At 45.5% G+C, this 14,251-nt stretch overlaps 1 protein-coding gene across 7 annotated transcripts in view; it reads left to right on the top strand.

The window, feature by feature from the left end:
• Positions 1-14,251, top strand: part of SPSB4 (splA/ryanodine receptor domain and SOCS box containing 4) — a 149,910-nt gene that overhangs the window by 22,000 nt on the left and 113,659 nt on the right. The window contains exon 2 of one of the 7 annotated variants that reach the window (XM_064152747.1): positions 3,686-3,768. The exons of the other annotated variants lie outside the window; for them this stretch is intronic. The gene's annotated coding sequence lies outside the window, so the exon portion shown is untranslated. The remainder of the gene's footprint in view (positions 1-3,685; positions 3,769-14,251) is intronic. 7 annotated transcript variants of the gene reach the window in all.

Genomic DNA, 14,251 nt, shown 5'->3' with positions numbered 1-14,251 from the left:
TAGGTTTACCATCCCACTTGTTCATGTTCTCACCGTATGTGTCACGCAGAAGTATCCACAGTGACGCACGTGATTGCTGCTGTCTGGGTGGAATTTGTCTCCTCCTAGGCTGGAATTGCCTTGCAGGAGGTGGGCGTCTGTTCCTGACTGCAGAAACATGCACCCATTCAGATGATGCAGGAATGGTATCCTTTACCAGATTTTTGAGATCCTCCTTCAGTTCTTTCATGCTCTCTTTAATGCCATCTCTAATACCATCTTTAAGCTCTGTAGTCATAGTCTCTATGGCACAGATTATACCAGAATGTGACAAGCTGTCCTCTGTCTGCCTGAGCTGGTCAGTGAATTCACCAACAGTGAAAGATCTTCCATTATCACTCCTTGCTAGAAACTTACTGGCCAAGATGTTAGCATAGGATGAAGGAGCAAGCTTAATCAGCTTCTTCATGAGACCTGTTCCCAAAGGAATATCGTCAGGCTCATGAGTGCCATGATCTCCATAAAGCACTTCCTTCACAGCAAACTCCTTCAGAAGCTTAATTCCCTGCTCAACAGTGTTCCACTTCTTGGCAGCCCATGGCAAATCATCTCGGGAAGGATATCTCATAGCCACAGCCAACAGAAGGCGTGTCCACAAGCTAACCCTACCAAGAGGACTTGCCAGGTGTTTGTCCACTCCACTCTCCTTAGTGAGTGGTCCCAGCTGCTTGGCAGACTTGTCTCCTACCTGCAGAGCATTAGCACCAATGCCACGGCATCTCACTAGCCAGCTTAGGATTGGCTCACCTGATTCCCTTGTGTATTCCTTCCTAACTTCCCTGACCTCTCTGAGTGGATCCTTGGAGCCTTGGATGTCATCTTCCTCCTCTTCTTCCTGTTGTTCTGGTGGTGCCTGGCCTAACACAATCTTCCTCATAGCATTCCTAAACTCATGGGAACCATCCTCTCTCTTGGCAGCTAACCTCACAGCACTCCTCTCACTTGAGTATTGTTGTCTCAGCACATCTACAAGGTCTCGCAGACTAACTATCTCCTCCTCCTCTTCTCCTTGCTGCTGATCACCACAGGTCCCATCTCTTACATCCTCCTGCGAACCACTCTTTGTCTTAGCTTTTGCCTTAGCAGGTGCCAGAAGGGCCTGAGCAGCAACAGACTTGGATGTGTCTGCTGGAGGGTTTGAATCTTTAGGAGTCTGACTTGGAGGGTTTGAATCCTTAGGGGTCTGACCTGGAGCATTTGAATTATTGGAGGTCTGACTTGGAGCATTTGTATTACTGGGGGTCTGACCTGGAGCTTGTGAGTTCAAATCTTGCCTTGCTTTTAACAGGAGGATTTTGGTTCTGGTCTGCTGGCTGGGGGTTCGAATTGGCTGAGCTGGTGTCATTAGGATTTGGACTGACTGGGCTAGCGTTACTAGCATTAGCATTAGCGGGATTGTTTGCCTGTCCTCCTGGGATGCCTGCCAACCCTGAGGTGTTATCATTTTTCCTAGGAACATTCTGATTTTGGGTACCTGCCTGTGCTCCGTTGTTTTTGTTATCATTGTTATTGTTTATGTTAGTGGCGGGAACATTGGCCGTGTTCCCAGCACTTGGAGAAGGAGGGGCAGAGGCTGGCAAGGGGGAAGCCGATAACTGTGTTCCCTTGTTTTGCTGTGAAAGAGACTGCTTCTGAGACACAGAATTTTTCCTAGCTCTTACAGAAACTGGTTTTGAATTTTTCACAAATAATACCAGAATTAATATGAAAATTAAAATCATAAGAGCCAGATTACTGCACACCAACCCTGTCACAATCTCTTTTCTGTAAAAATCCTTGCATGGACTTGGCATTTCAGTTTGGGGCTGGATGAACCTCATGAGAGCAGTAGATAAAGCAGACTCTCGATTGATTGTCACATTATTGACAAAAACTCTTGTAATATCACTAGTAATATTCTCAGTGACACTAAAACCAGCATAACCTAGAATAAAATCACCCCAGCTCCAGAACATGTTTGAAAGCTTAACTTTAGCCTTCTTAAAAACTACATGAAGCAAGAAATAACCAATTTGATCTTTGATCCAATTGTACACAAAAAAACAGAAAACAGGCCACACAGCAATCCCCACCAAGTACAATAGCTGCTTGATTAGCTTCATCTTAATTCCCAGAGCTAATTTCCAATCACTCCCATATATCTCTAGCCCCACGTTGGGAAAGCCAATAAAAAATGTGATGGTTTGGGGGTTACCCCGCCCCCCCACACTTTGTATTTGCCCCAGCTAACTCAGATGGACCCTGGGAATATAGATGAAGCAATTTATTTACAGCTAGCAGAATTTACAAGCAGCTATTTACAATATATACAGTTATATACAGTTATATACAGTTATATACAGAAATATACAAAGGATAAACAATACAAAAGCACAACTCCCCTCCCAGAAACCTGAGTCCCCAGGAGGGGCTCTCAAACCACCCCAACACCTCCCCCGGCCCTCTCAACCTTACCCCAGTTCTCAGGAAGAAAAGAGGTGCAGCCAAGAGGTTAGGGAGCAAGGTTAGTGGGAGCAGGGTTAATGAGATGTGACCAGGTCTAAGGCAAAAGCAAGAGTGAGAGACAAAATGGAGAAAAAGTCTTTCTTCTTCCCAGAGCTCTCAGCGAGACTGTGAGAGAAGTTGACATCAATTGTTTTCATTTCACTGCCTGTTATCTAGTTCTTCTACCAAAACATTCCAGCTTGCTTCAAACTAGCACATTAAGCTTTCTAATTGTGCCACCAATGTCCTTACCAAGTAATCTGGTGCATTCGCTTTCCTACCCAAAGGCTGCATGTTAGAGAGGGAAGTTAAATGATAGCACAAGGTTCCTGTCCAACTCTAGCTTTACTTGTGGGCATCTAGATGGGTTTACTTGTGAACATCTCCCTTTTCAGTAAGAACAGCGGTTATCTTGCAGTATTGATTTGATTGGGTATTAATTGGCCAAGGGAGGAATTCTAAAAATAGAATTGTTTTTATTTTCCCAAGAGCCCCCTCCCCAAACTATATACAGAACTAGTTAAGGTTTATTTACAGGCTCTCATTTGGTTGGGAAATCGTCACAAGGATGCTTATGGCAAGTTTAGTGATTTAGGAAAGTCAGACAATGGAAAAGGCTAAGCTACAACACAGCTTACCCCACTTATAAATCAGGCTGAGCAGAGAAGCCAGGGAGACAGCAGACTTTACTTACAGAGATGAGGTAGGAATTTGGTGATGATCCCTGATGAATTTCTCAGCTCAGCAGCCTCTGAAACTGCAAGTTATATTCAATAGTGGATCCACATGGCAAAACTCTTGAGTGTCTTCGGAAACAAATTCCATGAGGCAAAAGATTTGTGGAGCGGCACTGCCTCAGCGGTACGGGGAAAAGCCAAACTGCTGCCATGTTTCCCAGCTTGGGGCAGTGAGCAGGAAGTCAAGACACGGCATGGTCCAAGAGAAGCTGGGTCCAGGTGCTGCCAGCAGCTCTCTCAAATGGAGCCAAGGACTTGCCAAGCTTGCAGACTTACATGGAATGGTGCACAAATGGGGGACCATTTAAAAGCAGGGGCGGTGCAAAAATGGGAGCCATCCCATGCAGGAATGGTCCACAAGTGGGAACTCTGTAAAGGTGGGAACCTTGTGCTTTTTTCCTCAGTCTATTTAATATTTTTCCTAGGCAATGTGTCCACTTGCCAAATATACTGCATGCAAAGAATTCAGCCAATCACCAGCTGATGCCAGCACAGGCTTTCCCACCAGGTCAGTACACGTGTGGAAAGATGCCTTTTGCTGTTCCCCCTTCAAACCCACAAGGGTGAGGGAGAAGGCAGGTTTTTTGCACCTTGTTCTTCCCCCATTCAAAACTCCGGAGACAGAGGGTGGGGGAAGAAGAGGTTTGGAGTGGCCCACAACAAGTATCCTGTAATTTCCAGAGCACAGAGAAGTGGCCTCAGATCATATCAGTTCCCGTGTGAATTAAGATGATGGAGCCTAACTATTTTCAGTGGAGGCTAGTGATAGGACAAGGGGCAGTGGAGAGAAACTGCAACATAGGAAGCTCTTCCTAAGCATAAGGAAAAACTTCCTTCCCGTGATGTTGCTAAAGCAGTGGAACAGGCTACCCAGATTGGCTGTAGAGTCTCCTTGTCTGGAGAGATTCCAAACTCATTCAGGCGTGATCCTGGGCAACCTGCTTTGTTGCTTTAGCACAGGGGTTGAACTAGGTGATCTCCAGACGTCCTTTCCAACCTCCACCATTCTGTGGTTTTGTATCCAGCAGACCCTGTTTTCAGCTTCTGGCCCAACAAGTTGTTGATTTCCAAATTGTAGATCTTTCAGTCTGGTTTTGGCTTTACTTTCATGCAGGAACATGCCTAGGTTTCACTGGTGCATGACCTCAGATTATTTTGGACAGTTTTCTGAATAGAATCACAGAATTAACCAGGTTGGAAGAGACCTTGAAGATCATCCAGTCCAACCTGTCCCCCAGCCCTATCCAGTCAACCAGACCATGGCACCAAGTGCCTCATTGAGTCTTTTCTTGAAGACCTCCAGGGAAGGTGCCCCCACCATCTCCCTGGGCAGCCCATTCCAATGCCAATCACTCTCTCTGGGAAGAACTTCCTCCTAACATCCAGCTTTCCCCGGCACAACTTGAATCTGTGTCCCCTTGTTCTATTGCTGGTTGCCTGGGAGAAGAGGCCACCCCCCACCTGGCTACAATGTCCCTTCAGGTAGTTGTAGACAGCAATGAGGTCACCCCTGAACCTCCTCTTCTCCAGGCTAAACAATCTCAGCTCCCTCAGCCTCTCCTCGTAGGGTTTGTGTTCCAGTATTTCTGCATTTTCTATATTTCTACAGTATCTCACATAAGATCATCATTAAATCCATGCAGTAGCTTCTGAAACTGGAATTTGTGTTTAAGTGCATTTTTTCCTCATAAGAATTTCATAAAGGACCCTGATCCTGCTTCTGCCTTTTCTCCACCTCTTGATTATACTGTGTTAATAAAAAATAATGGCATGCTTTGATAATTACTGGTTAGTTTAAATGGGAATTGAACTATGTGTCTGCTACTTAATGAAAAGATGGTGTTTGAATGCATTTCTATGATCTTTTTCTTTCCAAAAGTGACAGATGAGCTGCACTAGCCTTAAGAGCCTGTGCTGTGAAGCTGGAGGTTAGGGTACTAAAAAATGGAAAAAATACTAGAGTGGTTTTGGTGGTCTTTGTGCATGCATTGGTTTCTTCCCCTTTATGTTGATTATGAGGAAGAGATTAGATGGGTTTATGTATTGATACTGGAAGTGTATATGATTAATATGATTAATTCTTTTTTTTTCCCCACTTCTGAAAAAGATTCACTGTCTTGCAGAAACAGGCGTTTACTGGTGTTAATTTTCTCCCAGTGATGAGCTCATCTGCATTATGGAATCTGAATTTAGCCAGGCAAATACTACCTTTAGAGTCTGGTTAATATTTGCAGCTGAATTTTATAGTTTGGAAACAGTGGTCTATCAGAATCAAAGACGGCAAATGCCTGTGGAGATAAAAAGAGCAGCATCCACCAGTGATTAGTTGTGATGCTGGGGCCCCTGGAGTGAAGTCAAGAAGACTCATGTGGAAATGAATTGTGAAGGTGAGGCAGAGTTGGAACCTTAATTCTTCAGAAAGGAAAACCCAACAAGGGCACAGAACTTAAGTCTTTCCTTCCAAGAGAAGCAAATTTAGATGATGTCTTGAAGATTCTTCAAGTTACTTTGCTGTAAAATCATAGAATCAGTCAGGGTTGGAAGGGAGCACAAGGATCATCTAGTTCTAAGTCTCCTGCCATCAGCAGGGACACCCTACCCTAGATCAGGCTGCCCACAGCCTCATCCAGTCTGGCCTTAAACACCTCCAGGAAGGGGGCCTCAATCGCCTCACCACCCTCATGCTGAAGAACTTTTTCCTAACATCCAGTCTGAATCTACCCATTTCTAGCTTTGTTCCATTCCCCCCCAAGTCCAATCACTACCTGAAAGCCTATAAAGTCCCTCCCCAGCTTTCTTATAGGCACCCTTCAGATACTGAAAGGCCACAAGGTCACCTCTGAGCCTTCTCCTCTCCAGACTGAACAGCCCCAACTCCCTCAGTCCCTTCTCATAGTAGAGCAGTTCCACCCCTCTGATCATCCTCACAACCCTTCTCTAGACACCTTCCAGCTCATCCATATCCCTCTTGTAACAGGGGCTCCAGAACTGGATGCAGTACTCCAGGTGGGGTCTCACCACTGCAGAGTAGAGGAGAAGGATCACTTCCCTGGCCCTGCTGGCCACACTTCTCTTGCTGCAGCCCAGGATCTGGTTGGCTTTCTTGGCTGCAAGTGCACACTGCTGGCTTATGTTGAGCTTCTCGTCCACCTGCACCCCCAAATCCCTCTCTTCAGGGCTGCTTTCTAGCCAGTCACTGCCCAGCCTATGTTGGTGCTTGAGGTTGCCTTGATCCAGATGCAGGACCTTGCACTTGGTCTTGTTGAACCTCATGAGGTTGGCTTGTGCCCACCTCTCCAGCCTGTCAAGGTCACTCTGGGTGGATCTCTTCCCTCCAGAGTGTCTGCTGCACCACACAGCTTAGTGTCATTAGCAAACTTGCTGAGGGTGCACTCAGTGCCTCTGTCTATGTCACTAACATAGTGACAAGACTGGTCCCAGGACTGATCCCTGAGGGACTCCACTTGTCATTTGCCTCCACTGAGATGTGGATCTAGTGACAGCCACTCTTTGGGTGGGGCCATCAAGCCAGTTCTTTATCCATCTCGTGGTGCACCTATCAAAACCATGTTTCACCAGCTGAGAGACCAGGATGAGGTGTGCGACAGTGCCAAAGGCCTTGCTCAGGTCCAGGTAAATGACATCAGTTGCTTGCCCCTTGTCTATTAACGTTGTGACCTGTTCATAGAAGGCCACCAGGTTTGTCAGGCAGGATTTGCTCCTAGTTAAGCCATGCTGACTGTACTAAATCACCTTTTCACTATTCTCCTGTCTCAGTAGTGCCTCCAGGAGGATCAGCTCCATGATTTTACCGGGCACAGAGTTGAGACTGACTGGCCTGGAGTTCCCTGGCTCCTCCTTCCTAACTTTTTTGAAAATGGGAGTTCTATTTCCCCTTTTCCAGTCAGTGGGGACTTCATCAGACTGCCAGGACTTCTGGAATAGAATAGAGAGTGATTTAGCAACCTCATCTGCCAATTCCCTCAGCACCCATGGGTGTATCCCATTGGGTCCCATGGACTTGAACACTTTCAGGTTTTTCAAGTGATCACAAACCCAATCTTCACTTGTGATGGCCAGGTCTTCCTTCCAGTCCCTGCCATTATCTTCCTTGACTCCAGGAGTGTGGCTGGAGGCCTTTGCAGTGAAGACTAAGGTAAAGAAGTCCTTGAGAACGCCAGCCCTTTCCATGTCCACATTTTCCCTAGGCTTCTTTTTGACATTAATATACCTGTAGAAATTCTTGCTGTTCCCTTTGACCTCCCTGGCTAGATTCAATTCATGTCTTGATGACTAGTGAAAGCTGGTTAGCTCTTACAAACCACTTGTGCCAAACTGTAGTTAACTTAAGGGTGTTTCAGCTTTTTATGAATAGTGGAGTCCTAACATGAGAGCACACTGAAGTCTACCAGGAAGGCTGCAGAAATAAGTGAGCCATGTGTAGTTTACCAGTGCTGAAGAAGCTGACAGTGGGATGTATGAGGCTGGAAGTACTGGGATTGTAACAGAAAACCCCTTGCCATAAATCACTGATGAAGATGACATGCAGAGCAATTGAAAGCAATGTTTTCATTCCTTCATTTGCTGTGGAGAAAGATCTGTGCCCACGAGAGAGAGTCTTCTGGTAGTTAGAAGCATTATTAAACTTTGGGATATTAACATTGGATTTAACTTCCATGCTGTGTAAATCATTTTTTTCAGACTTGGCTCTACTTTTGACCTGTCATTACAGTAAATTGTAACAGAGTTAACAATAACTATAGAAATCAGGAGCAACTGTTTTTGATCCCATGATTTTAGCAGCACTTTCCATGTCTGCACAGTGCTTCTAGAAAGAGTGTATGTCAGCTTCTCTTCTGAAAGGAAGCTTGAAACTTAACTGCCCTGATATTTCTTATAACTCTATATACTTTCTCTTCCTAAGCTGTTGGTTTGCTTTCCTCTGCTGAAACGATTTGTAGTTAGCGCAGTGTCCAGTGTGGTTTCACATTCAACAGTGGCATGGTTTGTGTGTGACTTCCAAGTCTTGCATTTATGCTTGGGTAAATACATTGGTTAGATGGCAGATGAGTCTGGAAGAATGTTTGTGTTAATCAATTCAAGTCTACCCTGCTCGTGCTGTTCTTGAAGATGTGGTAAACAAAAGAAGTCTAACTCAAATGAAGTTGAAAACAGAATAATTTCCCCAGTCTTTATTCAGAAGTTCAGGCCATATTGAGTGGATTAGGGCTTTAGAACTAATTATTTAACATATAATTTCACCTGTTGGTGTAGTTCAGCTTGTATTTACCGATGTGCTTTCTCTTTGTAGTGCAGCTGATCTCAGTTTTGCCTTGAGGAAAAATATTCAGTTGAAGCAGGAGCCTGAGTTACTTGAGAATTGTCTGGCAAATTTAGATGGTCTTGAAGATTCTTTGTAATTCTATCAAATATGCTTATATTATGGAAAGATTAATTAGATTATGCTTATCTTTATATAGCTTTTGCAAGAGTTCTAGAGTGTGATGGTAATTACTTAATTTGAGTGACAGTACACCTGGAGAGTGAGTACAAATATGGTTTTATTCCATCAAAACTTGTGTTCTGGTACAATCTTCTTCCAAATAATTTTCAGTCTTGTTTATTTCCTTCTCCCCAGTGTATAGCAGAATGAAATATAATTACTAGTTAATTGTTAAAAATAAAATACTTCTTGAAAGAAAATTCTCTGTGGAAGACTGCTTAGCAGTGGGAACTAAATTGTGGAGTTATTTTGAGACATACAGATCTTGTGTTGGAGCTTATAGCTCACAGTCTGTGTTGAGACTCCTGTAGGGAGGCACAAAGCTGATTTATTTTTATCCATACCTCTATTAGGAAGTCTATTAGTGTGGGTTTAAAGTACTTTCCTGTGGTCAAAAATACCTAGAATTGTTGTCACTTGTAATGTATCACAGTAGTATCACAGTATCACAGTATCATTAGGGTTGGAAGAGACCTCACAGATCATCAAGTCCAACCCTTTACCACAGAGCTCAAGGCTAGACCATGGCACCAAGTGCCACGTCCAACCTTGCCTTGAACAGCCCCAGAGACGGCGACTCCACCACCCCCTCGGGCAGCCCATTCCAGTGTCCAATGACTCCCTCAGTAAAGAACTTTCTCCTCACCTCCAGCCTAAATCTCCCCTGGCGCAGCCTGAGGCTGTGTCCTCTCGTTCTGGTGCTGGCCACCTGAGAGAAGAGAGCAACCTCCTCCTGGCCACAACCACCCCTCAGGTAGTTGTAGACAGCAATAAGGTCACCCCTGAGCCTCCTCTTCTCCAGGCTAACCAATCCCAGCTCCCCCAGCCTCTCCTCGTAGGGCCGTGCTCAAGGCCTCTCCCCAGCCTCATCGCCCTTCTCTGGACACGCTCAAGCATCTCAGCGTCCCTTTTAAACTGGGGAGCCCAGAACTGAACACAATACTCAAGGTGTGGTCTAACCAGTGCAGAGTACAGGGGCAGAATGACCTCCCTGCTCCTGCTGACCACACCATTCCTGATGCAGGCCAGGATGCCACTGGCTGTCTTGGCCACCTGGGCACACTGCTGGCTCATGTTCAGGTGGTTATCAATCAGCACCCCCAGATCCCTCTCTGTCTGGCTGCTCTCCAGCCACTCCGACCCTAGCCTGTATCTCTCCATGGGGTTGTTGTAGCCAAAGTCCAGCACTTTGCACTTGGAGCTATTGAACCCCATCCCACTGGACTCTGCCCATCTGTCCAGGCGGTCAAGGTCCTGCTGCAGAGCCCTTCTGCCTTCCAACTCAGTCACATCTGCCCCCAGCTTGGTGTCATCTGCAAACTTGCTGATGACTGACTCCATGCCCTCATCCAGATCATCTATGAAGATGTTAAAGAGGATGGGGCCCAGCACTGATCCCTGAGGGACACCACTAGTGACAGCTGCCAGCCGGATGTGGCACCATTCACCACCACTCTCTGGGTCCGGCCCTCCAGCCAGTTCCTAACGCAGCACAGAGTGTTGCCATCCAAGCCATGGGCTGACAGCTTAGCCAGCAGTTTGCTGTGGGGGACAGTGTCAAAGGCCTTGCTGAAGTCCAGATAGACCACATCCACAGGCCTCCCTACATCCACAGGCCTCCCCACATAATGTACAATGCTTCTAGGATGTAAAGTGATGTAAATGCTGCTCAGACCAGCAACTTCTTTCCCTATGGGTTTGTTGCTTTTGTTTTGTTTTTTTTCTCCTAGTTGGGGGCTGTCTGATTTTAACACTGGCAACAGTCTCTTTCTCTGTAGAAAGGTCTGTTTGAGTTAATCTGGCTCTAGGACAGTGAAAGTTCTTTAACTCTTTAAAGGCCTATGGCCTTTCCCAGCCTCTCCCGCATTACCAAGTGTCCTATTTCCAAAATTGATAGTAAACACAAATGAAAACATTACTCTGTAAAATGAGAAGAATTTTGTGTAGGAATCAATGTTGTCACTTAGAGCTCAGGTGTTTTGTTCCTATGATACTACTTTCTCTGCCGCCCCTCTCCGCTTGTGCAGCCGTTGCTGCTGGCAGCCGGGCGGTAGCAGAGGCCTGTGTTGGCGGCAGATGGAATTCTTCAGCGTTGCTTGAAAGCAGCTGTGGATTTTTTTTAAAGAAAACATGCGTTTATTGAACAGGAAGGGTTTTTGGTTAGGAGATAAAAAAATCATCTGCACAGTCTGAATTTGCGATGATGCTTCCTTAGCACATGTGAAGCGTCTTTAGTTCTGTTCTTCAGAAGAAGTCTCTTCAGGAGCTGCAGGGCTGGTGTTGCATTGCTTCCTGGGTTTTGTCTTGCGGTGATGGAGGTGAAAGCTTTAGGGCGCTTTGCCTGCAGTTACAGCTTTGAAGTGAGCTTGTTCATTTCTGGGTTCCTTGGCAAGATGTCAGCTCGCAGCCCAGCCTGTTTTTCTATGTGTTCACTTCCAAGCTGTCTGTCCTCTCCCCTGCTGACTCCTGTAGGAGCATAATTATCTTTGGGCCTGCTGCTCTTCTCTGAGTTGCCTGACGGTGGCTATTGACTGAAGGAGTTAAGGGGGAAGGGTCAGGAGGAGTGCAGATGGTGCAATTGTGTAATCGTATTTTCCTACTAAACAAAAGAATACGCTTTTGTTCAGGATCGAACTTGTTCTCGAGTATTCATTTCTTACATGTTTGTGCAAGTACAATGGCTGGGTTCCCTCCAACCCTGCCCTCCCCCTCTCCCAGTGTGGAGGGAATGGGCTTGAACCCAGCGTGCCTTTGTGGCTTCCCCACAATAGATCACCCATGGTTTGTCAAGGACTGCCCCTTTGGGCATCTCTTCTGCATCGGTCTGTTCAGCTTACTGTGGGGAAAAGAATAGCTTCGACTCCTGTCTGTTGTGTTTGGCCAGAGACACAGTATGCTTTTGTCACTGGAGTTTGGCAGCACTGTTGGAAGTAGTAAAGTCATTCAGGTCTGATTAGGAACTGCCTCTAATGGGCTGAAGCAGCTGGAGCATCTCTTAAGTTTTCTTCTGTCCCACCAAGAGCGAGAGCATCTGGTAGGTACTATTTGCTGCTGTTTCAGTTCAAATGAGAATTAAAGACAGTAAGGCTTAGAAGCAAAAGAAGGTGACAAAGGTCCTCACCATTCCATGAGCACCACCAACCTGAAGCCATTAGTTAATATAATTTTATAACTGGTAGAGTGGCTAAGCAGTAGAATTATCCACTGCAAAACGTGGCACTGCAGAACACAGGCACTGTGGAGTGGAGCCATTTCTTTGTGGAGTTTGGTACAACTACAACAGCTGTGTGATGCTGTAGATGCCTGCAGAGCTGCTATTAGTGGGTGTTCCTCCTTACGCCTGTCCTCCTCATCATACTGCCTTTAGAAAACCACTTGTAGACCTGGGCTCCATTGTGATTTCCAAGGACTCAAAAGGCTTGGAAGATGTTGATGCACTGTACTAAACCTGAAGCTTAAGTTAAGGGGCTGGGTTTTCACTGAACATGTTGTTATGGATTCTGCAGATGCAATAAAACTCAGATGAACAGCTGTGTCAAGCTAGAGAAGCTCATCTGTCGGATGGTCACTTCCTACAATCTTCTGACCTTCTTTCAGTCAGCTCAGGGATCATTTTGGCACATGCCCTGGAGTTTGCTGCTGACTAGACTGAGGCTTTCCAGGAGTCTTTTTCTTACCCATGACTTCTAAGTTTTCTTCCATTTGCAAAGGCCAACTGGCTTCACTGTAAATTACAACAAAAGGCACTGCAGGAGCAGAAAGGCAGTGGGAGGCTATATAGCCATATATGAGGTCATCATGTGAAGAATGTCCTGTTTTTGACATCAAATCTGTAGGAGTATTGATCCTTACAAAGCTGGAGGTAAAATGTAAAATAATTATCTTTAGACTATTTATTTTACATATATGTTATGCTGGTGAAAAGTAGGGACTGACTGGAGAAAAACTGCAATATTAAAACTTAATTATTCCTGAAGCTTTTGGTCTTACATGGTTTGACACCTATCCCTTACTTGGTGAAGCATGGCTCAGTAGAAATGTAAAATGACAAATGATCCTGTAAAATGCACAGTGTAGCTGAAAACATAATTCTCAATTTAGCGTTAATCCTTTTTCCATGTGTTAATTTGATGTTTTAATATAATTCTGATACTTGAATATTCAAAATGGCTACATCAGTCATTCAGTAAAGATGGGAAGGTATTCGCTGTACAGGAAGGGTGACTGAAGGGTGTGTGATTGTGTGCCAAAAAGGTGAAAGGTGAAAATCATCTAAGCATCATCTCTTAGCTGTACTGAACTTGAATGTGAAGTTCAGCGGTGCCCCTTGGGGCAACCTGGAGTGGCAGGAAATTTGCTCTATGGCTTGGTCTGCTGCCTGAAGGAGATGGTACTACCTTTTATTTATTTTCTCTCTTTTGTTTTGCCAGAGCAAGCCTTTACATGACTGATATGCCAGATCAGAGGGCTTCCAGCTGAAAATAACCTAGCAAAATAAAATAGGAGGTTTTTCCCACTTCAGTCTTGTTAGGCAGATCCTTCTTGGCCATTTGAATGCGGGTGGCTGCCAGGAAGAATTAATAGATAGGAAGGGGTGGAAAAAGGGACGTTGCAGCTTGAACATCTTTAAGCTTATGATATTTGTGGAATCACATGGGTATACCTGTTAAATACCCTGAAAAATGAGTAAATGTTTCCTTTCAGTAACTCTAGAACTAGAATTTTGCCATTATAAAAAGTACTTTTCCTAGTCAATAAACTATTTTTTGTTGTATTATGTTACTGCATTTGTTTCTGACATCACACTTGTATTCTGAGAAGCCATTATGCTGAAAACCTGTTTAATAGATTCAGAGTGTTTTTTTGCATCTGCCTGGACCTGAGTAAGGCATTCGACTCTGTCCCACGTGACATCCTGGTCACCAAACTGGAAAAACACAGATGTACTGGGTGGAGCACTGCTGGATAAGGAATTGGCTGGATGGTGGCATGCAGAGAGTGCTGATCAAGGGCACAATGTCCACCTGGAGACCAGTGCAAAGTGGCTCTCTCAGGGGTCAGTGCTGGCACCAGTGCTGTGTAACGTCTTTGTCAGTGACATAGATGGAGGAAGCGAGTGCAAGTTTACAATTGCTTAAGCTGTGTGGCACAGTTGACTTGCTAGAGGGGAGGGATCCATCCAGACCTGGGCAGGCTGGAGAGGTGTGCCCAGGCTAACCTCATGACATTCAACAAGGCCAAATGTAAGGTCCCGCACCTCGGTCTGTGCAATCCCAAGCACAGATACAGACTGGGTGGGGAATGGCTGAGAGCAGCCCTGAGGAAAAGGTCCTGGGGGTCTAGATTGGTGAAAAGCTCCACATGAGCCTGCAGTGTGAGTGCAGCCCAGACACAACCCTGTGCTGGGCTGCAGCAAGAGCAGTGTGGGCACAGGGCAAAGGAGGGGATTCTGCCCCTTTGCTCTGCTCTCCTCAAACCCCACCTGGAG

This window comes from Pogoniulus pusillus, chromosome 13, assembly GCF_015220805.1.
Source record: "Pogoniulus pusillus isolate bPogPus1 chromosome 13, bPogPus1.pri, whole genome shotgun sequence".
In the NCBI taxonomy this organism is placed as follows: Eukaryota; Metazoa; Chordata; class Aves; order Piciformes; family Lybiidae; genus Pogoniulus; species Pogoniulus pusillus.
The sequence above is the reverse complement of the archived record's forward strand: the minus strand, read 5'-3'. Positions and strand labels throughout refer to the sequence as shown.